At 42.7% G+C, this 23,566-nt stretch overlaps 1 protein-coding gene across 11 annotated transcripts in view; it reads right to left on the reverse strand.

Moving 5' to 3' along the window:
• MRTFB (myocardin related transcription factor B) overlaps positions 1-12,234 on the reverse strand; it is a 195,808-nt gene extending 183,574 nt beyond the window's left edge. The window contains exons 1-2 of one of the 11 annotated variants that reach the window (XM_054454925.2): positions 11,924-11,983; positions 3,899-3,963 (exon numbers count right to left, since the gene is read on the reverse strand). The gene's annotated coding sequence lies outside the window, so the exon portion shown is untranslated. Of the gene's footprint in view, positions 1-3,898; positions 3,964-11,882; positions 12,086-12,202 lie in introns of those variants that run through there. The other 10 variants (XM_054454922.2, XM_054454923.2, XM_063654689.1 and 7 more) reach the window with 10 other exon arrangements.
• Between the last annotated feature and the right edge of the window lie 11,332 nt (positions 12,235-23,566).

Consider the following 23,566-nt stretch of genomic DNA (forward strand, 5'->3'; position numbering starts at 1 on the left):
GGAACTAATAAATGAATTCAATAAAGTTGCAGGATATAAAATCAACATACAAAAATCAGTAATACTTCTATATACTAACAACGAACTATCTGCAAAAAAAAAATCAAGAAAACAATCCTATTTACAACAGTTACCAAAAAAATAAAATACTTAGGAATAAATTGAACCAAGGAGGTAAAAGACTTCTACACTGAAAACTATAAAACATCAGTGAAAGAAATTGAAGACACAAATAAATGGAAAGATATCCCATGCTCATGGATCAAAAGAATATTGTTAAAATGCCCATACTACCCAAAGTGTACTACTTATTAAATGCAATCCTTATCAAAATACCAATAACATTCTTCACAGAAATAGAAAAAAAATCCTGAAGTTTGTATGGAACTACCAAAGGATATGAACAGCCAAAGCAATCTTGTCATTTTACTTACTTTATTTTATTTATATATTATTATTTTATTCAGACAGTCTTGTTCCGTTGCCCAGGCTGGAGTGCAGTGGTACGATCATACAGCTCACTGCAACCTCAAACTCCTGGTTCAAGCAATCCTTCCACCTTAGCCTCCAGAGTAACTAGAACTACAGGTACAAATGACCACACCTGGCTAATTTTTATTTTTTGCAGAAATAGGGTCTCACTCTGTCGCCCAGCTGGTCTCGAACTTCTGATTTTCAAACTATCCTCCCGCCTTGGCCTCCCAAAGTGCTGGGATTTGAGCCACTGCACCCAGACACAATCTTGAATAAAATAAAAAAGTTGGAGATATCATACTACCTGGTTTCAAATTGCACTATGAAGTTATAGTAACCAAACAGCATGGTACTAGCTTAAAACACTGAAACATAGACGAATGGAACAGAATAAAGAACCCAGAAATAAATCTATGCACTTACAGTCAACTGATTTTTGACAAAGGTGCCAAGAATAAACAATGGGGAAAGGACAGTCTCTTCTAAATGGTGTTGGCAAAACTGGATACCCACATGCAGGAGAATGAAATCAGACCCTTATCTCACACCATATACAAAAATCAACTCAAAATGTATTAAAGACTTAAACGTAAGATGTGAAAACATAAAGCTCCTAGGAGAAAACAGAGAGGAAAAGTTCCATGACATTGGTCCGGACAATGATTTTTAGATATGAACCCCAAAACACAGGCAATAAAAGCACAAACTGACAAATGGGATTATACCAAATTAATAAGCTTCTGCATAGCAAAGAAAGAAATCAACAGTGAAGAAACTTCCTAAAGAATGGGAGAAAATATCTGCAAACTATACATCTGGTAAGGGGTTAACATCCAAAATATGTAAGAAACTCAACTCAATAGCAGGAAAAAAATCCAATTAAAAAATGGACAAAGGTGGTGGCTCACACCTATAATCCCAGCACTCTGGGAAGCTGAGGCAGGTGGACTGCTTGAGCCCAGAGTCTGAGACCAGCCTGGGCAACATGGCGAGACACTGTCTACACAAAAAATACAAAAAATTTGGCAGAGTGTGGTGGCATGTGCCTGTGGTCCCAGCTACTAGGGAGGCTGAGGTGGGAGGATCACTTGAGCCTAGAAGGTCAAGGCTGCAGTGAGCCGTGATTGCACCACTGCACTCTAGCCTGGTAGACATTTCTCAAAAGAAGCATACAAATGGCTGGGTGCAGTGGCTCATGCCTGAATCCCAGCACTTTGGGAGGCCGAGGTGGGTGGATCATCGGAGGTCAGGAGTTCAAGACGAGCCTGGCCAAACACGGTGAAATCCCGTCTCTACTAAAAATACAAAAATTAGCCGAGCATGATGGTGGATGCCTGTAATCCCAGCTACTTGCGAGGCTGAGGCAGGAGAATTGCTTGAATCCGGGAGGCGGAGATTGCAGTGAGCCAAAATTGCAGCATTGCATTCCAGCCTGCATGACAAGAGTGAAACTCCGTCTCAAAAAAAAAAAAAAAAAAAAAAAAAAGGCAGCATACGAATAGCCAGCAAATACATGAAACAGTGTTACACAGCACTAATAAATGCAAGTTAAAACCACAGTGAGATATCACCTCACTCCTGTTGGAATGGCTACTATCAAAAAGATAAAAGGTAACAAATGCTGGCAAAAATGTAGAGACAAAGAAACCCTTGAACACCGTTGGGAGGAATGTAAATTATTGACATTATGGAAAACAGTGTGGGGGTTTCTGAAATAAATTAAAAATGAAACTACCATATGATCCAGCAATCCCACTACTGGGTATTTATGCAAAGGAAATGAAATCAGTATGTCAAAGAGATAATCTGCACTCTCACATTTATTGCAGCACTATTCACAATAGCCAAGATACAGAAGCAACCTAAGTGTCCATCAACAGATGAATGGATAACGAAAATGTGGTATATATACACAACAGAGTATTATTCAACTATAAAAAAGGAAATCCTGTCATTTGTGACAATATGGATGAACCTGGAGAACATCACCTTAAGTGAAATAAGCCTGATACAGAAAGACAAATACTACATGTTCTTACTCATATAAGGAATCTGAAAAAGTTGATCTCATACAAGAAGAGAGTAGAATGATGGTTACCAGAGGCGTTAGAAGGTCGGGGGTAGGTGGGGGTGGTTGTGTGGAGATGTTAGTCAAAGAATACAAAATTCCAGTTAGATAGAAGGAATAATTCAAAGAGATCTATTGTACAGCATGGTGACTATTGTTAATTATGATATACTGTATTCTTCCAAAAATAGAGTAAATACAAAGAGAGTAAATGTTCAAAGTTCTCACCACAAAAATGGTAACTGTGAGGTAATGCATAATTAGCTAGATTGAAACATTCCACAATATACACATACTTCAAAACATGTGGTACACAATACATACATACAATTTTGTCTATTTAAAATAAATAAATAAATAAATTTGGAAAAAAGTTACATACAGATAAACATTAACAAAATTGTGTGGGCAAGGATATGGAAAGCAGGACTCTTGTGGATGCTGAGGGGGGTTATAAACTGGTAGTCTCTTTAGAGGACAGTTTAGCCATGTCTCAACATTTTAAATGTGTATAATCTCTGACCCAGCAGTTACATATCTAAGAAGAGAAATGAACAAGTATACAATGATATAAGCAGAGCGTGGATCAATACATCAACAAGGAAAACTAGATACAATCTAAAAGGTCATCAAAGGCATAAAGTATGGTGCCTCTAAAAGATGGAACATTAGGCAGCCAGTAAAATGATCATGTAGGATTATGCGTATCTTTTCCAATTCCCGCACAGAGATGTACAAAAACATATTTTTCCATTAAAAAAAGACTACTATATACAGGCAAACCAATTTATTTAAAATTTTGTATATAAATTCTTCTATATCCATAGATAGATTTCTAAAAGTATATTCACCAAAATATCAATAGCAGTCATTTCTTGGTGGTAGAAGTTGGATGCTAACTTCTGTCATTATGTTGTTTTATACTGATAGAAAGTTTTTTCATTATTATAGTAAAAAAAACCCAAAATCTTAAGTGTTCGTATCTCACCAAAAGTAGCTTAAAATTCTTTTAACTCCCTATTTTAAGAAAAAAGTATTCACTGAATGTTGCAAGTATATATAACCACCAAATAGCTATGGGTTTCTACTTGCTAGATTTCCTTCTCAGTACCATGCTTTAAAACCATCAGAAAACAGAAAAATAAAGATTAGATTCGAAGAGGTTGAGAACGTCAAATGAACTTATTTGAACAGCCCACATTCCTGGCATCTACCTTAAGAACTCTAGGTTCTATGAACTTAACCACTCCTAAAACAATCTCCCTGTTAGACCTCAAGAAAGCAGGCTGTGAGAAGAAGTAAAAAAAATAAATAAATTACAGTTTCTTTGTTAAAAAAAATTATAAAAAAACTTACCTCGGTAAGAATATTTAATTATTTTCCTGTCTTACATTCTCTTTCTTAGCACCTTTATTGTGAACCTGAAAAAAAAAAAAAAAGGCAAAAATTACTTTTTATTGAGCACCTACTACATGCCAGACAAGGTTGTGTCTCTCGGAGAATGTGAAGTCTAAGATAAACTGGAAATAACAAAATAGAAGTTATTAAAATGGAATGGTCAGGAAGGAAAGTAAAAATCTGAAAATGTAACTAAAACTTTTCCTAAATTGTTCAAGAACCTATACACGACTGTATTCAAAGAACTGTATTTAACAAACAAGCCTGGAGAACTGCAGCAGGCTAAGAGTTGGGGGGCTAGGCTCAGAGCATCTGCATTAGATCCCAGTTCTACCACTTTCTACCTGTGTGATCTGGGGTAAGTAACTTCTCTGTGGGCCTGTTTTCCCATATGTGTAACAACAGTACCCAATTCTTAGGACTGCTGAGGATTATATGAAATAATCCACACTGGGGACTCTAAAGCAGTTCCTGAAATATGTGTTCAATACATACTATTTTTATTATAATGTTATTATATGATAATAAATCTGCCTCTCACCATCTCCACCACCAGCATTATTTATGATGATAATAATTATTATTAATTGGCTGGGCACAGTGGCATACACCAGTAATCCCCGGGCTTGGTGAGGCCAAGGTGGGCAAATCGCTTGAGCCCTGAAGTTTGAGACCAGACTGGGGAAACATAGTAATACTGTCTCTTTAAAAAAAAAAAAAAAAATTTGCCAGGAGTAGTGGTGCCCCTGTAGTCCCAGCTGCTCAGGAGGCTGAGGTAGGATGACTGATTGAGCCTAGGAGTTCAAGGCTGCAGTAAGCCATAATTGTGCCACTGCCCATGTCATGTACTCCAGCCTGCATGAGAGAGAGCCCGTCTTTAAAAAAGAGGGAGAGGGGTGGGCATAAGCTTTGAATTCCAGGGGCTTACAGTGTCCTCAGTGAAATAAGAGCTACCTAGACACATAATATAAAGCAAAAGAAAGATCAAAGTCAATTATTCATTCATTTAACAAACATCTGAATGTCCAATCTTTGCCAGTATTTTGCTGGGTGCAGGGCATTATTTGGTGTGCAGGATGAACAGTTTCTCTCCTTACAGAGTTTACAGTTCATCAAGGGTTAAGCTGCATGACAGATAAGCTATATGCAGAGACAGATACTGTTTTTGACTGGGTGGGGGACAGTAACAGATCTGAACTGGCAGAATTAGGTAGCACTATATTCTGGGTGGGAGGAATGGGGTTCCAGGAAACACAGGGCCTCTAGGAAACATAAGCAGCACCATTGTTAGGGTACATCCAAGAGAGACTAAGGCAGCAAGGCTAGAAGTAGGAGGGGGCCTTGAACGCCAGGCTGAATTTGTTCTCTGGTTTTCAGGTACATTAATTGTCCTGCTGAAACTGAACAAGAGCTTAGTTTTAACTTGGATTCTAATGCCTTGTAACTTTTTCTTTATGGGTCCTTTCTTTTTTTCTTTTCTGAAAGTGAGAAGGGTAACAGTGGGAAAAAAATGAGGGAATGGCAACCTCAGCCCATGTTGGCAACAAAGGTGGGAGTGGACCAAGGGCACTAAGCGATGAGTTTCACACGTTTTCTCTTTTAATCCCTCCAGCATTCTTACAGACATTATTGCTCCTTTTACAGATTAGGAAACTGAGGCTCAGAGAAGTCAAATAGATTTTAAGTTCATAAACTTGACACGATCTTGATTCTTTAAAAGGTGTTTTTTGGAACTAGACAAAACGATTCTAAAGTTCACATGGAAAAATAAACAAGCAAGAATTGCCAAAACAAAAACAAAAACAAAAAGCAACAAGGGGAAACTAGTTTTAAAAGATATTAAAACATTTTATAAAACGAATGTAGTACTGGTATATGAATAGAAAGACTAATGTCATAGAATAGAAAGTGCAGAGATGTACCCCAATACATCCAGAAACTCACACCACCATCAGCTGGATTCAGAGACGAAAACTGAAACAAATGGGTAAAGATAACTGGTGGTCACATGGAAAAAGGAAAAGATGAATTACACATCACTCTGAACAAAAGAATAAATCCTAAATGGATCAGAGATTTAAGTGTTAAAATGAAACCATAAAAGCACTAAAAGAAAACATGGGCAAATTCCAGAAATGGTGGAGGCCTTTGACGTAAAATCCAGATACCATAAGAGATTAATGTTAAGTACATAAAATGTAAAGAAAGCCATATTTAAGCCTTCTTTATACCAAAATACATGAAAGTCATTTTTAAAAACAAGTGACAAGCTGAGGGAAACTGCAACCTAACAAAGGGCTAATTTCTCTAATTTATACACTTATAGAAATTAGTAAGAAAAAGCAATCCAAAAGAAAAATGTGCAAAGGGCATGAACAGATAGCTCACAGAAAAAGGAATACAAATAGCCTTTAGGCACATGAACAGATGCTCAGCCCGATTCATAATGAAAGCAATGCATATTAAAACTACATGGAGTTATCATTTTTCATCTACGAGACTGACGCAAATCCAAAGGTTAACTGTTGGAGAGGTTATGGAGAAATAAGGAGTCTCATACATTATTTATGCAAGTTCAAAATAGTGCCGCTCTGGAGGAAGAAAGTATTTATACCAATTATAAATGCATTGCTCACTGACCAGCAATCCCACTTCTAGGAATGTATCCCACAGATAATGCCTGCAAATATACAAAATAATATGTGCACAAGGTTATTCAGCACAGCGTCATCTGTGAGTCTCAGACTGGAAACAACTCAAATATAGATCACTGGAGGCTAAACAGCCAAACAATGTATATTTTACAGTTGTTTAGAAAAATGTTTTCTGGGCCAGGTGCAGTGGCTCATGCCTGTAATCCCAGCACTTTGGGAGGCCGACGCAGGTGGATTACCTGAGGTCAGGAGTTTGAGACCAGCCTGGCCAACATGGAGAAACGCCATCTCTACTAAAAATACAAAAATTATCCGGGCCTGGTGGCACGTGCACCTGTAGTCCCAAGCTACTTGGGAGGCTGAGGCAGGAGAATCGCTTGAACCTGAGAGATGGAGGTTACAGTGAGCTGAGATGGTGCCACTGCACTCCAGCCTGGGCGACAGAGCGAGATTCTGTCTCAAAAAAAAGAAAAAAAAGTGTAGAAAAATGTTTCCTATATACTAATATGAAGATATGTCAAGATAATATTAACTTTAAAAAAAAAAGCAAGGAGCAGAATATTCACATAGTATGTATATTTTATATAAAAAGAGTATATATAGTATATTAGTATTTGCTTGTATCTGTATCTATACAAAAAAAAGACGTCTATAGGAAACAAATGAAAGGTTACTTATGGAGAGAATCAAGACAATTGAACTTAGATTTCTCAAAATATGCCTTATGTCATTTTAATTTTTGAACCATATGAACATTTTATCTACTCAAAAAGAATTTTTAAATGTTAAGAGCACCTCGCAAAAAGAAGCAAAAGAGAATCACCTATAAACCAGAGTCTAAGTTTTCTCTGAAATTGGTGAGAAACAATTTTAGTGTGGCCATCACCATAAATTATAAGACAAGGTGCTTTTGTTTCCTCCAATCGAGCCAAAGTATATGATTATAATAACCTATTTTTAAAAGCCGGGGTGAGGAATTAGAAGACAACAGAAAAAGGTGAAAAGAGAAGGCGCTCTACTCTAATGGTTCTCAAAGTATGGTCCTTGGACCAGCAGCATCAGCATCACCTGATAATTTGTTAACAATGTAAATTCTATGGGCCCAGCCCAGACCTACTGAATCAGAGAGAGACCCTGGAGGAGGAGGCTAGCAATCCTTTTAATACACACTCAAGTTTGACAGCCACAGATCTGGTCCCGTGATTTTTACATGTTCACGTGCATTGCCCACGAAGGGATCTTTTAAAATGCAAATTCTGGTCCAGTTGGTCTGGAGTGGAGCTCAGGGTCTACATTTCAAACAAGCTCCAGGATGCTGCTGATGTGCTGATGGTGTGGACACCACACTTTAAGACGCAAAGCCCAAGTCCACCTGGGGAAGAAGGTATGCAAAGGGTCTTCACGTGATTGAGTTTGCTGTGAAACCTGCACTCAATATTAGACAGAAAAAGTCCTTACACAGGTTTCCTAGCTAAGGTATACCATGGAACTAGCTTCCCATATAAACTGCGTACTTCACACAGAGTAAGTATGTTTTCAAATGTATTTCTTAAACAACAATAACAACTATGATTCACTGAGATCCAATTTAAGGATGTCCCATTTGAGAAAACTTTCATTTATAAGTGGATCTTCCAGAATGGAAACAAACAAAAAACACAAAAAAATCATATTCATACAACTGTCTGGTTATATTATCTGATTAACTTTACCTCAAACACACTAACCACACCATCTGCTCTTCGTGAAAATTCACCAAGCAGTTTGTTTCCTTTTAAACATTTTCAAAAAAATGGTTCTTATATTTACAAACATTGATTCTCCATTTGTTTTACATGAAGGGAAAATCTCTACAGGAATCTTCTTAGTAAAGAATTCTAGTTAAAATGGAAGGGTCCAGAAATATTGTGTATCTTCATTGTGCAAGTCACCCTTTGAATCAAGTTTTTGGTGTTAAACATTAATCATTGTTTCATATTCCCTATTCATGTAGTAAAATTATGTGATAATTTTTACATATTCCCTATTTCATTGACTCTAAGATGCCATCAATTTCAAGACACATTCCTATTTAATGTCCTACTAAGAAAGAAAAGTTGCCAACCACATGCTAATTTTAAGTTGTCATTCTATCTCACATATGCATCTTAAAAATCAATAAAACACCTTAATTACAAATCAGAGATATGTGCATAGTATTCATTTTCTAGTTAACATTTGTGTCTCAAATGTAAAACTTCATAAAAGCATGAACTTTTGTCCATTCAACAATCTATCTCCTATGCCTAGAAAAATGGAACATTTTCAATCAACATCTTTTACATATGGCTGAATATTTTTTAAAGTTCTGATTTTAAAAACCAGTAATGACCTCTTTTACCCTGGAACAAGATACTGCTTGCTCAAATTAATATAAACGCATTACTCTCAATTTGGATAAATTTCCATCTCCAAAGTGTTCAATGTCTCTAACTCTAGATAATTTAAAGTATAGCCTTCTGTTTTGACAAGTCATTACCTACATGTCTGTTTCCATAGCACCTTTCAAACGTAACACGCAACTAATAACAAACACCTTACATCAAGAAGCAACTCATCTATTCAACAAAAAAAAAGCCAAATAAAGTATTTTTAAAACAAGAGTTAAATGTATAATGTTACAATGTAGGTAACATTGTAACATATATAAATTTTATACGTAGGTAACATATAAATGGTCTGAGCTGAACTTTCTTAACTCGATTTGCATTTTCCCCTATGCAGCAGGAGTAGCAGAGTTTGAAATGAAAAGACAATTTCTAACAAATCACACCATGAGGACTACCGGCATATGTGATTAAAGGTAATTTTAAGTTTTACCTTTGAATACATCTGCATTTTCCAAATTCTCTAATACAGATATTAGTAAGCAGAAGAAGCTATTTAAAAGGTGATTACACTAGTTTAGACTATACTTAACTAAGACTTATTTCTACACATTATTGCTGTTGCTTCCCAACTCCATTCTAACCTCAATCTGCTACTTGATTCAAGTGTTTGGTTGTCAACATTTCCATTAAACACAGCCAGTTTTTCAGACAGAGGGACACAGGTACTAACCTGACCTCCCATCTGAGATTCTAGAATAATCAATGAAAGCGCCACTAACCAAAAGCATGCCTTTTTTTGTATGTCAGACACTTCTGAAAAAAAAGAAAAAACAAAACAAAACAAAACAAAACTCTCAGCAAAAACTGTCAGTTAAATTTCCTTTTATAATTCCTATTATAATTGACTAGATAACATTGATGTTTGGAGTGGTTCTCCAAGGAGCTGGAAGTGCTCCCAAGGAATATTTTTAGTTATCAAAGAGACTGGGGGACACTGCTGGCATTTAGGGTTTGGGCGGTCTGGATCTAAAAGACTTCACACAACACATAGGTGTGACAGATCTGTATAATGAAGATTCGCCTGGTACGAGAGTCTTTCAAATGAACGGGCAGATTAAGCCCACTATAAACTGGCATTACTTTACAATATTTAAAAGTTTTTACAAGAAATTGCAGGGAAACTCCAGTAATGTAGGAGAAAGTAGCAAGGGAAGCTTAAATAGAGTAAGGGAAAACTGCCTAAACATTAGCGATCGTTTCCTCGCACCACACACCGTTAACGTACAATTGTAATATCAGAATACTGAGCATATACAAACAAGTGAGATACTGATATTGAGCCCAAAATTTTCAACCTTGTTAATATTTTATTAATTATTACCAATGGTAATTGTTAGGAAGCCAGTATTGTCCCCTCGAGTGTGTGACACACAAAAAATTCTACAATATAGTTAAAAAATATGGATCCGTGGAGGGCTTGTGCTAATATTTACGTGTTTATTGAGACAGTCTGTTATTTGTCTTGCCATGTTATCCCTAGTTCAATCTAGGTTGTTTCTCTCTTTAATTCGCAAGAAACAGGTTATGCCGACCTAGGTGTTTTTCCCCCCAACCTCTGTCTGTATCTCTGCTCTTTCGTTGGAGTAGTGGCCTCACTCTGTAGCCCAGGCTGGAGTGCAGTGGTGCAATCACAGCTCACTGCAGCCTTCAACTCCTGGGCTCAAGAGATCCCCTCACTTCAGCCTCCCAAGCAGCTAAGACTACAGGTGTGCGCCAACACACCACGCTAATTTTTTCTTTTTTTGTACAGATGGGATCTCGCTATATTGCCCAGGCTTGCTCTTGTTTGAAATAGCTCCTCCTAATTTTTTTTAACCAATACAAACGTACTCATTAGAAGCTGGCACAAGCACCCCAGTATATACTGTCTTCCAGCACAAGAGTATGTCCTAGATGTGAATGGTACAGCAACATCTGTCATATACTGTTCTCTATTTCACCCTCACGCTTCAATCAAACCATCATACTGCTTTTCAAGGATGTGTGTAAGGAGGTTACATTGTTTATGAACTTCATTTCAGAGTAGTAAAGGGGGATTTACACATGTTTGCAGCAAAGGGGAAGAAGGGACCTTGATTCTGACGAGGTTGAGAACCACTGTTCCCAAGAGCGGAATCGCGTGCTGAAACAAAAATCGAACTTTTAGACTAGTGTTTCCTTTGCCTAAGGCAAGCCCTGGGCTCCAATATTCCACTTCATTGGGCCTGACACCCCACTACCAGCACACGCCCGCTGCTCTCAGCCCACCTCTGCTTCCAAGCAGGGCCAAACAATGGTTCTTGACCACTTGGGGATCGTGGACCCTTTTAGGAACGAGACAAAAGCCCTGGAAAAACTCTCTCCCAAGAAACCCATACACCAAGCTGCATCCAATTTCAGGGCGCTCCCAGACACCCCCTCTGAAGCCCCGTCGGTACCCCAAGAGAAAAGGGCTGAGGGGAGTGGGAGGTGGGAAGAGGAAGGGGGCGCCGGGGTCCCGGTCCCCTCCCACCGCCTCCTCGCAGTGTGGCTTTGGCCCGGGCGCTCCACCTCTCTGTGCAGTCCCGGCGTGCAAGCGCGCAACTTAAGTGCCCGGCACACAGCAGAGGCTCAATAAACGCCGCTGCCACTGTCAGCGGGGCCAACCCCGCAGTCGAGAGGAACACTGAGGCGGCGCCGGGGTCGCGCCCGGGCGCGAGGACCGGTTGAGGGAGGCACCGGCCCGCGGCCCCGGCCGCCCCGCCCCGCGCGAGTCCCGGGGACGGTGCGGACCCAGCGGCCCCGCAGCTGCTGCGGGGACGAACAGGGATGGCCGCCTGGGACGCGGGACGTTCACCGGGCCTGCTCCCCCACCCAGCCCTCGGTCTCGGCCGCTCTCACCCGACCTCAGCCCCCAAGAGCCGCCACCGCCCGCTGCTCACCTCCCCGGCCGCCGCCGCCGCCGCCGCCGCTCCCGCCGCCGCCGCGCGATCTCGCGAGACTTCGCTCCCCTCGGCACTCCCCCTCCCTCCCCGCGGCGCCCGCGGACCCCAGGCTAGAAGCGGCTCGGTGCGCTCCCCGGTCGCTGCCCACCCCGCCTCAAGGGTCAAGCCCGGCGGCTCTCGCTGCTCGCCCCCGACTCCGTCCCTGCGTGCACTCCGCCCACTCCTGTGACGCGGAAGGGTTAAAGCCCAGGTGCGAGGCGGCCGCCTCCTTCTCACCTGGCCGGCCGGGTGCGCGTGCGCATGCGCATGTCCGGGGCTCGGCCCTCAGCCTCTGCAAAGGCTTGGACGGCGGCGACAAAGGTGACCGCTGCCACCCGTCCTGAGTGCTCGCTGCGTGCCGAGCACTTAACAGCCCCCTTCGGTCCTCACACTGCCCCCCAAAGTGGGTATTACCAGCCTCCCCGTTCTAGAGAGGGGAAAAATGGAGGCCTGGCAAGCAAAGTACAGTAACGGCTCCGTGTCACACAGCCAGGAATTGGCTGAGCCAGTGTTGGGATCTGGGGTTGTCTGATGCCCAGCCCAAAACCCATTTCTGCACCTCAGTGACAGCCCCCAGGCCCTGTCCCTCTTTCCGTTCAAGGCTCAAGGCGCTGCCTCTTAGCCCCAGTCTTCATTCTCTCCCAACATTCACCAAGGTGAAAGGAGGAGCTCCTGGGAAGTCATTTGCTACAATCTCTCTGTTTTCAATGGAGCTGGCGACAGTAAAGTGCTTCTCCCTCACTGCGCAAACTTCCCAAGGCCTGTGAAGCCCCTGTGCCAGCCCATGTGCAGGCTCTGAAGACTGTGTGACTATTTTTATTCGGTTCTGTCTCCTCCTTAGACTGGTGGCGTTTTGCTGGTAGAGAGCATGATGGAATGGCACACAGGACAAAGAATCAGAATGTACGTGATGTTAGCACACAGAAAAGTGTGACTTCTTTCCAGGAGTAAGTCTTAATGTAATAATAATTGTTTGTAAAGAGGAGGGGCTAACATTTATTGCGGGCATATAAAGGTAATACCAATCTTCCTGCAATCCTGGAGGTGGAGAAAGTAGCCTGTTTCCATTGTGAGATAGGATTTGAACCTGGGTCTGAGTCCGGAGCCCAGCACTACCTTGTAGAAAGGTCCTGTTCTGCAAGCAAGCGAGCATCAGCTAGCTCATCTGGGCCGGCTGCTGTAAGATCAGGAGTCCCGGAGGTTCTAGGTAGCCTTCCACCTGCAACAGGGTCTGCATGGGCTTACCCAGCCCACTCGATAATCACATCAATGTCAGCAAGTGCTGGCCTGCCCATGCTCCAAACCTGTCCACTCTCCCCGGAACCAATTGCTGTGTACAGGCCAGAGCGTGTGGGTGCCCTTGCATGTTTCAACCTCACTCAACTCACCAGATGGAGGAAGTGGGTGAAGAAGGAAAATCACACCTTCTGGGCAGCTACAAAGTGCTGAGCCCTGCTCCAGGTGCTGTCTGTTTATTAATTTATTTAGCCCTCCCAACAACTCTGTATTAGGGTTCTCCAGAGAAACACAACTACTAGGTTATAGATATAGATGTAGGCTGGGCACGGTTGCTCATTCCTGTAATCCCAGCACCTTAGGAGGTCCAGTCAGGAGGATCGCTTGAGCCTAGGAGTTTGAGACCAGTCTGGGTAACACAGTGAGACCGTCTTTACAAAAACTAAAAAGAACTGGGCATGGTGGCACATGCCTGGAGTTCTAGTTACTCTGGAGGCTGACGTGAGAGGATCTCTTGAGCCCAGGAGTTTGAGGCTGCAGTGAGCTCTGACTGTGCCACTGCCCTCCAGTCTGGACAACAGAGTGAGACCCTGTCTCTAAAAAAGAAAAAACTATATAGATTTATAAGAGGGGATGTATGATGGAAGCTGAGAAGTCCTATGATGTGCCATCTCCAAACTGGAAAGCCAGGGAAACTGGTGACATAGCTCAGTCGCAGTCTTGGCCTGAGAACCAGGGAATCTGATGGTGTAACTCTCAGTTCGAGGCTACAGGCCTGAGAACTTGGGAGCCACTGGAGCATGTCCTAGAGTCCAAAGCTGGAGAACCTGGGCTGGGCGCAGTGGCTCACGCCTGTAATCCCAGCACTTTGGGAGGCTGACGCAGGTGGATCACCCGAGGTCAGGAGTTCAAGACCAGCCTGGCCAACATGGTGAAACCCTGTTCTCTACTACAAATACAAAAATTAGCCAGGTGTGGTGATGGGTGCCTGTAATCCCAGCTACTCGGGAGGCTGAGGCAGGAGAATCGCTTGAACCTGGGAAGAGGAGGTTGCACTGAGCTGAGATTGCATTATTGAACTCCAGCCTGGGCATCGATTGAGACTCAGTCTCAAAAAAAAAAAAAAAAAAAAAAAAAAGCTGGAGAATCTGGAGTTCTGGTGTCGAGGGACAGGAGAAGATAGTGTTCTGGCTCCGGAAGAGAAAGAGAGAATTTGTCTTTCTTCTACTGTTCTATCCAGGCCCTCAACTGATGGCGATGAGGGCAGATCTTCCTTACTCAGTCACTGATTCAAACACCAATCTCTTCGGGAAACACCCACACAGACACACCCAGAAATAATGCTCTACTAGCCATCTGGGTATCCTTTAATCCAGCCAAACAGATGCCTAAAATCAACCATCACAAATCCCCTGTGGAAGTTATGGTTGTCCCCATTTTACAGATGAGGAAACCAGGAACATAAGAGGTGAGAGGACATGCCCAACAACACACACAACAACATGCAATGACACACAACATGCAATGACACACAACAACACGCAACAACACACAGTTGGCAAGTGGTTGGTTCCACCCCAGATCAGCCTGTTTCCAAATGCACAAACTTTGGCTTTCATGATTAACAAGGCTATTCCCTACGTCAAAAGCCTGTATCTTTATGAAACAGAAAATCCCCAAATCCCCTGAGGTCAGGACTCCAGTGTAAGATGCTGTTATGTTCTCCTCTGGGTGGCCAGTGCCTCAGTGTTCTCATATAACATAAGAACATGAGTAGGGAAAATTAACCAACTTAATATATATGAAGCATATGGAAAAGTGCCTTACAAGATTAAGCACTCAGTAAATCATAGCTATTATTACCATGGGTGGATTCTTTGTGATATTTTATCATTTCCTCATTGCCCAGTAGAAATAGCAATTCAAGTAGGAGGATGGGCTCATATACAGAAATAAAATTAGTTTTTAGGCCAGGTGTGGTGGCTCATGCCTGTAATCCCAGCACTTTGGGAGGCCGAGGTGAGAGGATCACCTGGGGACAGAAGTTCGACACCAGCCTGGCCAACATGTTGAATCCCCAACTCTACTAAAAATACACAAATTACCCAGGCATGGTGGCGGGCGGCTGTAGTCTCAGCTACTTGGGATGCTGAGGCACAAGAATCTCTTGAACCCAGGAGGTGGAGGTTGCAGTGAGCTGAGATTACACCACTGCACTCCAGCCTGGGTGACAGAGCAAGACTCTGTCTCAAAAATAATAAAAATAAAATTAGTTTTTAATTATATTTCTGAATGAGATAAATAATTCTGAGAACAATAAATATTTTCAAAATGGACAGAATTACTCCAGTACTTCCCCCAGTTGTGAAAGGATACCAGCTCTCCTGAAGCAATCTCTTCCCAATTTCCTGGGGGAGGGGCAGTCTGCTTTATAAAGGACTCTGCTTTTATAGGAAAAGCCACCCAAATATTTTTAAAGATATGACTTGGAAGTCACTTCATAGGCAAAAACAAAAGCAAAGAAAAAATTGAGCTGAAACTTAAGAGAATTTTGATGTAGTTAAGGGTTAACAACAGGCTGGGCACCATGGCTCATGCCTATAATCCCAGCACTTTGGGAGGCCAAGGTGTGCAGATCGCTTGAGGTCAGGAGTTTGAGACCAGCCTGGCCAACATGGTGAAACCCTGTCTCTACTAAAATTACAAAAATTAGTCAGGTGCGGTGGCGCATGCCTGTAATCCCAGCTTCTCTGGAGGTTGAGGCATGAGAATCACTTGAACCCAGGAGGCAGAGGTTGGCAGTGAGCAGAGATCACACCACTGCACTCCAGCCTGGACAACAGAGTGAGACCCCGTCTCAAAAAGAAAAAAAAAAAAAGGGTTAACACCAAAGTGACATCATGATTTGAGGGAATGTTTTACAGGAACTGAAGTTGCCACTAACCTCAGGCCTTGCTGTGTCAAATTCAGGTTTTCATCCTGACACAAGATGTGCTGTACTTTCCCATCAATGTGAATGGCTCCCTGTGGAAGTGATCCTCACGGGGAAGGGGTGGACATAACAAGACCACGGGGCATTATTCTTTGAAAACAACAAACAAACAAAATGGGTAATTCTGGCCAGGCGTGGTGGCTCACTCCTGTAATCCCAGCACTTTGGGAGACTAAGGAGAGAGGATTGAATGAGGCCAGGAGTTTGAGACCAGCCTGGGCAACATAATGATACCCTGTGTCTACAAAAAATTAAACATTAAAAAATTAGCTAAGCATGGTGGTTTGTGCCTGTAGTAATAGCAGCTGGTGAGGCCGAGGTGGGAGGGAGACGGAGTTGGGGGTTGTAGGATGCTGTGATTGTGCCACGGCACTCCAGCCTGGGCATGAGAGAGAGACCACATCTCTATAAAAAACAAAAACACAGAGGTGAGTCTCATATGCACACCCCTAAAGGTTTAAGGTATGGTTTCCATCAAGTCCAACAGAGCTTTAAAGTAAGAGATTTTAAAAAATAAAAAAATAGGCCGGGCATGGTGGCTCATGCCTGTAATACCAGCACTTTGGGAGGCCGAGGTGGGCAGATCACAAGGTCAGGATAGTTCAAGACCAGCCTGACCAACATGGTGAAACCCCCATCTCTACTAAAAATATAAAAATTAGCCAGGTGTGGTGGCACGCACCTGTAATCCCAGCTACTCAGGAGGCTGAGGCAGGAGAATCGCTTGAACCCAGGAGGCGGAGGTTGCAGTAAGCCGAGATCGCGTGACTGCACTCCAGCCTGGGCAACAGAGTGAGACTCCATCTCAAATAAATATAAATAAATAAATAAATAAATAAATAAATAAAAATAAATTAAAAATGAAAAATAAGGTATGGTTTCCCAAAAAAAGCACTATTAAAATGTCTTTTGATCCAAGAAGAATTTTATAAAGTCCTATAGTGGGGTTTGCTTTATGCACATTCATTCAATAAAAAATGTATTAAACACTTAAGTGCCAGCTAGTATGTCAATAACTGTGAGCAAGACAGGTATAGTCCATGCTTTCGTGGCATTTATGGTCTAGAGGAGAGAGAGGTGTTAATTAAATAATTAAACCAATAAAAGTTGAAATACAATGTAGTAAGTAGAATGAAAAAGAGGAGCAAATGACAAGAAAATGGCTGGATAGAAGGGTAGGAAAGAACTTGCTTGGACTGTGTTTTGAAGGATGCATCAGAGAGAACTAGGCAGGAAGGAGAGGGGAGAGCATTCTAGAGATCAGCAAAGAGTAGGTAAGTGCTAAGTGTTGGTGGCTGGGAGGGCAGGGTGGACCACAGCCTTAAAATACATTAAAAAAAAATTTTTTTTTTAGGGATGGGGTCTTGCTATGTTGCCCACACTGGAGTGCAGTGGTGTGATTATAGCATGCTACAGCCTTGAACTCCTGGGCTCAAGTGGTCCTCCTTCCTCAGCCTCCTGAGTAGCTCGGACTACAGGTGCACCATCACACCAAGCTTTAAGAGGCATCTTCAACATCATATTGAGTGGGCAAAAGCAGGAAGTATTCCCCTTGAAAACCAGAACAAGACAAGGATGCCTACTCTCACCACTCCTATTCAGCATAGTACTGGAAGTCCTAGCTGAGCAATCAGGCAAGAGAAAGAAATTAAAAGCATCCAAATAGGAAAAGAGGAAGTCAGACTATCCCTGTTTGTAGATAATATGAGATTTTATACCTAGAAAACCATAGTCTCAGCCCCAAATCTCCTAGATCTGATGAACAACTCCAGCACAGTTTCTGGATACAAAATCAATGTAGAAAGATCAGTAGCATTTCCATACACCAATAGCATCCAAGCTGAGTGCCAAATCAAAAATGCAATCACATTTGCAATAGCCACACAAAGAGTAAAATACCTAGGAATACGGCTACCCAGGGAGGGGAAAGAACTCTGCAATAAGAATTACAAAACACTGCTGAAAGAAATCAGAGATGACACAAACAAATGGAAAAACATTCCACGCTCATGGACAGGAAGAATCAATATTGTTAAAATGGCCATACTACCCAAAGCAACCTACAGAATCAATGCTATTCCTGTCAAACTACCAATGACATTCTGCACATACTTAGAAAAAGCTATTCTAAAATTCACATGGAACCAAAAAAGAACCCAAATAGCCAAAGCAATCCTAAGCAAAAAGAACAAAGCCAGAGGCATCACATTACTGACTTCAAACCATACTACAAGGCTACAGTAACCAAAACAGCATGGTTCTGGTACAAAAATAGATGCATATACCAACGGAATAGAATAGAGCTCCCAGAAATAAAGTTGCACATCTACAACAATCTGATCTCTGACAAAGTTGACCAAAACAAGCAATGGGGAAAGTATTCCCTTTTCAATAAATGGTGCCATGATAACTGGCTAGCCATATGCAGAAGATTGAAACTGGACCCCTTCCTTACACCATGTACAAAAATCAACTCAAGATGGATTAAAGACTTAAATATAAAACCTCACTATAAAAACTTTTGAGGAAAACCTAGGAAATACCATTCTAGACATAGGCCCTGGCAAAGATTTTATGATGAAGATGCCAAAAACAATTGCAACAAAAATCAACAAATGGGACCTAATTAAACTAAAGAACTTCTGCACAGCATAAGAAACTATCAACAGAGTAAACAGACAAACCACACAATGGCAGAAAATATTTGCAAACTAAGCATCTTACAAAGATCTAATTCCAAAATCTATAAGGAACTTAAATTAACAAGCAAAAAACAACTCCATTAAAAAGTCGGCAATGGACATGAACAGACACTTTTCAAAAGAAGACATATATACAGTCAACAAGCATATGAAAAAATGCTCAACATCACTAATCATAAGAAAAAATGCAAATCAAAACCACAGTGAGATACCATCTCACACCAGTCAGAATGGCTATTATTAAAAAGTCAAAAAATAACAGATGCTGATGAGGCTCTGGAGAAAAGAGAATGCTTATTCACTGCTGGTGATAATATAAATTAGTTCAGCCACTGTGGAAAGCAGTTTGACAATTTCTCAATGAACTTAAAACAGAACTACCATTGGACCCAGCAATCCCATTATTGGGTATGTATCCAAAGGAATATAAAGCATTCTGCCATAAAAACACATGCACGTGTATGTTCATTGCAGCACTGTTTACAATAGCAAAGACATAGAATCAACCTAAATGCACATCAACAGTATACTGGATACAGAAAATGTGGTACCTATACATCATAGAATACTATGCAGCCATGAAAAAGAATGAGATCATGTCCTTTGCAGGATGGACATCTCAATACAGATAGGCTACAGATACAACAGCTGTTTGCTACATCCTGCCCATCCTTGACCTAGCACTGGGTGCGGCAGAGATGGTAGGACTGAGCTCAGATTGACCAACAGGAATGTTGGATGGAGCTGGACGCCATTGTCCTAAGTGAACTCATGCAGGAACAGAAAACCAAACATCACATGTTCTAACTTATAAGTGGGAGCTAAACATTGAGCAGACGTGGACACCAAGAAGGGAACAATAGACAGTTGGGTTTATTTGAGGGTTGAGTCGGGGAGGAGAGTGAGGATCAAAAAACTACCTATTGGATACCATGCTGATTACCTGGGTGACGACATAATATATACACCAAACCCTGTCGACATGCAATTTATAGAACCAGTCTGCACATGTGCCCCTGAAACTGTAATTTAAAAAACAATAGATTATGTGATTTGCACATAATATATAATAATACATGTGATTTTAAAAAAATAATGACATCTTGAGACACATGTGCACCCCGAGCACATGGAGGCAGTGGAGAGAAAGAAATCAAACCAGAAGCAGAAGGGTGTTGTGAGCAACGTCGTTGGTCCTCAGATACTCATCGTTCCTGTTGGTCAATCTAAGCTCAATCCTGCCACCTCTGCTGCACCCAGTGCTGGATCAAGGATGGGCAGGATGTAGGAGACAGCATCGTATCTGTAACCTATCTGTCTTTGAGGAAATCCCACATTGTAAGTCCGGGCACCCCGGAGAAGATATCAAGATGCAGATCTCCTGCCTCCCTTAGCAACTAAGACAAGCAGTATGATGTCGGCTCTGTCACCTGGAGGCACCCCATGAGAATGTTGAAGTGTCAGTGGCAGAAGTGGCTGGTTTTGGGGATAGTGGTTGCAGAGTTGAGCTCCCAGTGGCATAGTGGGCTCCGTGCTGATGGCAGCAGCGGCTAAAGTGAGGGCAGGCTCCTGGCACTGATGCTTCATGGTGCAGGAGCAGGGTGGAGGTTAGTTCATCCAGCCAGGCCTGCAGTGTGGTTTGGGGCATTTTTCCTAGAAGCTTAGCCTCAAGTTCTTTTCTCTGGCCCTCCCAGTGATTCTGTGGGATACCTAACATCCTCTATTGCATTCCCGATTCTACTTAAACCAGCTCGTGTTTCCATCCGAGGATGTCGACCCCTTACAGGCCAAAACCAATCAGAGCCTGTGAGACTTGGACAGGGGCTCACCGGGGGTAGTGGGGAGGCAAACTTTCTCTGCTGTAAGGGAGAACCCAGGAAGCCAGCCCACTCCCCCTGCTTACCTGGAACCTCTGTTGCCGCCAATGGCTTTCCCCACAGCTGTGATGGGAATGAGCCTTAACATAGGGTATGCATGGCAGAGATGCCAAAAGATCCTGGAGGCTGGGTGGGTGGCTCACGCCTGTAATCCCAGTACTTTGGAAGCTAAAGCACAGGGATCACTTGAAGCCTGGAGTTCAAAGCCAGCCTAGGCAACATAGTGAGACCCTCATCTCTATAAAAAATAAAAATATAAAAATTAGCCAGGAGTGGTGGCATGTGCCTGTAGTCTCAGCTACTCAGGAGGCTGAGGCAGGAGGATTGCTTGAGTCTGGAAGGTTGAGGCTGCAGTGAGCTGTGATTGTGCCACTGCACTCCAGCCTGGGTGACAGAGCAAGACCCTATCTCAAAAAACAAAACAAAACAAAATCTGGGTCCTTGATGATGTCACCAAGCTGCTGGACTGACCCCAGACCTACAAAACCCTGGCCACTCTCTTCCCTGAGCTAATGCATGTGGTCAAACCAACTCCAGTTGGCTTCTCTGTTCTTTGAAGCCGAAATATTTACACTGGTACAGGGAGGAAGGGAGCAATTTCTGGGGAATAAGCATGCCTCCTTCCTGCCTATGTCAGGAACCACCTTAAATTCTGTGCAATTTTAAAATCTATTCCCTCCCCACCTTACCAGTCCTACTCAGGCAAGTCCTACCTGGTTCCAAACACTTCATTCCAGAAAATACATCCTTCCTTAGCCCTCCCCCTCCTTTGACTCTCTCTTTGATGGGTGTAAAGTGGTTCCATTACTTGCCTAGCTCATACATCTGGTAAGTGGTAGAGCTGAGGGTCTGGAGGCAGTACAGATTCCAGGCTTTTAACCACTAGATTGAGTGCCCTGCGCTATCCAGCTTTGTTACAAAAAAAAAAAAAAGATGACCTTGAGCCAGACCGAGAGAAAAAAAAAAGACCTCAAATCCTGCTCCATATTTGCTGTCTGGCCTTGAACAAGCTTCTTAAGTTTCACTGTGAAGTGAAGTTAGTGATGCCAGCTTTATAAACCTGGTAGTTATCTGTGCTGTTCACCAATGACTTCAGGCTCCCCAGCTTCTGGGCACATGCAGGGCTGCACTTCCTTTTCCACTTGGGTGAGGTGATCTGACTAGCTCTGGCCAAGGAGTGTGAATGGAGAGAGTATGTATCTCTTCTGGGCCAGAGCTCTGTGTCTCTGGCAGGGCAAATAGCAATGTCCAGGATGGCGGTGGCTCTGTTGAGAAGAGCCCTCAGCCAACCCATCATGGGCACATAACGAGCAAAACACAAACTTTGTTTTTTTTTTTTGTTTTGAGATGGAGTCTCGCGCTGTCGCCTAGGCTGGAGTGCAGTGGCGCGATCTCGGCTCACTGCAAGCTCCGCCTCCCAGGTTCACGCCATTCTCCTGCCTCAGCCTCCCAAATAGCTGGGACTACAGGCGCCCACCACCACACCCGGCTAATTTTTTGTATTTTTAGTAGAGATGGGGTTTCACCGTGTTATCTAGGATGGTCTTGATCTCCTGACCTTGTGATCCACCCGCCTTGGCCTCCCAAAGTGCTGGGATTACAGGCATGAGCCACTGTGCCCGGCCAAACTTTGGTTGTTTTAAGCAGCTCCTGGTTGATGGCTGTCATAGCATGCACTAGCCTATCCCTCCTGATATATCTAGGATGGTCAGTTGCTCACTGATTCCCTTGAACATATTTCTGCTGTGGTTCCAAACCCCACCTGGATAAGAGAAAAAGCTCAGGCAGCAGTCCTAAAGATTCTGGTTCAACACACCTTGGATGAGGCCCAGATCTCTGCAGATTTCTGGAGCTCCCCAGTGATTCTGTTGCACTGCCAAGCCTGAGACTCCTGCATTACCATGGACCACTTGTGATGAACAATAGGATGTGGTCCCTACCCTTAAGGGCCACATAGATTGGAGAAGACTGGTGCCAAGAGAGAAAAATGAAAATTCAAACAGGTTAAGAGACCTGAAATCTGCGAAGTGAAGTGAGAATATATGAGAGCTTTATGAACCATAAAGCTTGACCTGTAATAAAAATAGATGTGCTTCCTGGCGAATCCATTCATCAACTGTGTGACCCAAGACTGGGTGCATAGGCTCTCAGCCTAACGTATATATCATAAAATTATGTGTCTCAGCCGGGCACAGTGGCTCACACCTGTGATTCCAGCACTTTGGGAGGCCGAGGCGGGCGGATCACCTGAGGTCAGAAGTTTGAGACCAGCCTGGCCAACATAGTGAAACCCTATCTCTACTAAAATTACAAACATTAGCTGGGCATGGTGGCAGGCTCCTGTAATCCCAGCTACTCTGGAAGCTGAGGCATGAGAACTGCTTGAACTCAGGAGGCAGAGATTGCAGTGAGCTGAGATTGCGCCACTGCACTTCAGCCTGGGTGACAGAGCAAGACTCGGTCTCAAAAAAAAAAAAAAAAAAAAAAAATTACATGTCTCTCTGTTTTTGAGATATGAATATTGAAGTTGAGAAGGGTTCTGAAATGTAGCCCATGGTCATACAGCGAGCACATGGCTGAATTGGAATTCAGACCCAGGTCCTTCCATATTTAAAGTCCGAGGCCCCACTGGTTTGCACAAGGCCCCTGCTTATCTCTCCAGCTTTAGCTCTTGTCTTCCCCTTCACCTTGAACCCTATCTTCTAGCCAACTCTAAGCTTCTCTTTCTAGGCACATGCTGTGCCATTTCGTCTGTGTTTTGGCTCACGCCTGTCTTTCTGTCCAGCATGATTTT

Source organism: Pongo pygmaeus, chromosome 18 (genome assembly GCF_028885625.2).
Source record: "Pongo pygmaeus isolate AG05252 chromosome 18, NHGRI_mPonPyg2-v2.0_pri, whole genome shotgun sequence".
NCBI classification, from domain to species: Eukaryota; Metazoa; Chordata; class Mammalia; order Primates; family Hominidae; genus Pongo; species Pongo pygmaeus.